The sequence below is a fragment of the Ostrinia furnacalis genome, unplaced genomic scaffold (genome assembly GCF_004193835.3).
Source record: "Ostrinia furnacalis isolate ACB-3 unplaced genomic scaffold, ASM419383v2 OfSCF1955, whole genome shotgun sequence".
Classification (NCBI taxonomy): Eukaryota; Metazoa; Arthropoda; class Insecta; order Lepidoptera; family Crambidae; genus Ostrinia; species Ostrinia furnacalis.
This window is the reverse complement of record NW_021132194.1, coordinates 1-3329: the sequence shown is the minus strand read 5'-3', so window position 1 is coordinate 3329 and position 3329 is coordinate 1.

Sequence of the window (3329 nt, the reverse complement as noted above, 5' to 3'; positions counted from 1 at the left end):
GGCTTAAAAGTGCTGTGATTGGCCAGAAGGCGTGCCTTATGGCCAATCAATGGCCGCGTGACGTGACGCACACTTTGAAAAAAGCAATTAGAGAGAAGAAAGATAAAATGGAGTCGATAAGATATCGATACTTTAAATCCTGGGGGCAAGGCTCGAAATTGGTTTAAAAAATGCTTGTATGAAAACCTTTTTATTATTATACGTTATTATTATGTTCTTTAACGATTTTTGCATAAAGGAGTCAGTTCCATTTTGTATGGACGAAAAACTCAGAATCAATTATTGGGACTAAATGAAGTTACCTTATATTAATTTACCCCAACCAAAGCTCAATGTCGTTATCGATGGAGTATAGAAGTTATAGACTGACAAAGTTTGTATGAAAAGTCATGGGTTAAGTAGGTACTTGCGATTTTTACCAGTATTTACAATATTGGTAATATATTATTATTTACTTTAATAATAATAACAGGATCACTGTAATTATTATTAACTACTATCGCGCATTAACTTTTTAATTATGGCGAAATTCGTACCGCCTATGTTTATCAAAAATAATGCCTATATTAGGCTTTCAACTAGCTCTTATAGTAATTACATAGTTGACAGTTACTAATCCCTTCTACTATTGTTATTGTTTTTGTAAAAACTTAAAAATCGCAAGCAACTCATGATTTTTTCATTCAAAATTAGAAAATAGAAAATAATAATTTACTTCTATTTATCGATAATAGGAAACCGTATTAGAACACGAGCCCTGCACTATGTTACGACCGGCACATGCGGCCGTACTGTGTATTTTCACGCGTCAGTGGATATCGGAAGAAATAAAATACATTGCGCAGTAGTTACGCATGACATAAAGTGGTTGCTAACTAAATCGTCAATGTACAACGTGTTTGAATTTTTATCACCACTAATTTCGATATCGCAGTAAATGTCACGGCACTGAATTCGTTCTTAAAAAAGTTTTTTGTTTTTTTTATTTATAAGCAAAATACCAATGGATTTGCAATACTTACATGTGGTAAATGACTTCATTGTTCCTGTAGTTCTTCGTTTCACTTATGTTATTGCACGTTACGACGCATTATCCAACAATATCGGAGAACATTTCCTCAGTACGACTGAATCGCGACTAACCTGGCGTCGCGGCCGATGTTCGTTTCTGGGCATATCGCGGAGACACGCGCCACGCCCCCGTTTCACATCTATTCCCTTCTATGATCTGAGCTCGTTCCCCTTTCTACTAAATAAATAACTGCCATGCAAACTTGGAGTATATTAAAATTTACAACTTGAAGTAGGTATTATATACGAGGGCTGCACTAAAAGTATCGGGAATGGAATATTTCCACTGTTCCAGTCATATTAAAATCTATTTAATTGCAAACTCCAGGGTTTAAAAAATCGTATACCATTTATTTATTTAAAAAAAGATTCTCGGTCGTATCACAAGGTCTTGTCAAACTTGTTTAGTCGTTGAGAAAATGGAATTGACTCGAGAAAATTCAAGAGCGATGATTTATTATGACTTTTGAAGTGGTTTAACACAAAAACAGTGTGTTGACCGGATGATTTCTGCATTTGGTAATGAAGCCCCATCCAAAACCACAATTTATCGCTGGTTTATTGAATTTCAACGTGGACGTTTCAAGCTCAGTGATGATCCCCGTCAAGGTCGTCCAAAAACTGCAGTCACCTAAGAAAACGTTGATGCTGTGCGTAAGCTGATTGAAGAAGATCGACATGTGATATACCGCGGTAAAACCAAAAATCGCATGTCTCTATCCCTATTACAACATTTGCTATGATCGTTTGAACAAAGGCCTGCCACAACATTTTTCTCCGCTACAGTTAGAGACAATTTTAATTTTAACTAAAATGCTTATTTTACTTTGAAATCTTTTGTTTTTATTTGAAATCTAACTTGTCTTTATCAAAATAACAAATCTAGAGCCATTTTCAGTTTCGTTGTTAACGAAGCGTTGAATGGCGCGCCCGGAGAGGCTTAGTTCAAACGATCATTGCAAACGTTGTGATAGGGATAGAGACATGCGATTTTTGGTTTTACGAAGGTAATACGATAGAAAATAATACAAAGTAATAAAAACCACCGGTTATAGGGGCATTTTTTGGAGAAATTTATCAAATAACAAAAAAAACACGAATTTAAAAGCAGATTTTTTTCAAAAAGTTAATTTTTTTATTATTTGTTGGCCTTTTTTATGTATTTTATGTATTTTTTTAGTATTGCCTGTTATTTAGCATTATTACTGTTTTTATTTTATCAGGATATACCGCTTAGTTTAAAAGTTATTACGTTTTCTTTACAATAAGTAATTGGAAGAAAAAAAATTGTATAAAAAATTAAAAAAAAATCTCAAAAATTTTTTGACCTCTTTTTTGTCGATAAAAATAGGTCTAGTTTCATCTTTTTTCATATGTACACTTTAACGTGACTCACACTGTATATATAATGAAGATTTTTCTCATGTATGACTTTTACTGTTTTTAGGGTTAGGGTTCCGTAGCCAAATGGCAAAAAACGGAACCCTTATAGATTCGTCATGTCTGTCTGTCTGTCTGTCCGTCCGTCTGTCCGTCCGTATGTCACAGCCATTTTTTTCCGAAACTATAAGAGCTATACTGTTGAAACTTGGTAAGTAGATGTATTCTGTGAACCGCATTAAGATTTTGATGCAAAAATAAAAAAATAATAATAAATATTGGGCGCTCCCCATACTTAGAACTGAAACACAACAATTTTTTTTTCGTCGAACACATACGTGTGGGGTATCTATTGGATAGGTCTTCAAAAATGATATCGAGATTTCTAAAATACTTTTTTTCTAAACCGAATAGTTTGCGTGACAGACGCTTCCAAAGTGGAAAAAAGTTGGTCCCCCCCCCCCTCTAACTTCTAAAATAAGAAAATGAAAAATCTAAAAAAACATGTACATTACTATAAAAACTACCAACGAAAATTGTTTTGAACGAGATCTAGTAAGTAGTTTTTTTAATACCTCGTAAATCGTAAACCGCTTATTACCGCGTAATCTTTCATACTAATAACTTAAATAAAAATAAAAAAAAATTCATAAATCAATGGTACAGAACCCTCGGTGCGCGAGTCCGACTCGCACTTGGCCGGTTTTTTTTAATAATACAATGCTTAAATTAGTGAATTATAAAAAATCTTAAAAAAGTACTCGATTTATACAAAACATCGATGTTTTCTTCCAATACATCGAAAGAAATCGATGTACAGTTTCAATATATCGAATCGAAAAAAACATCGATGTTTTTTCAAAGTGGACACCCCTACC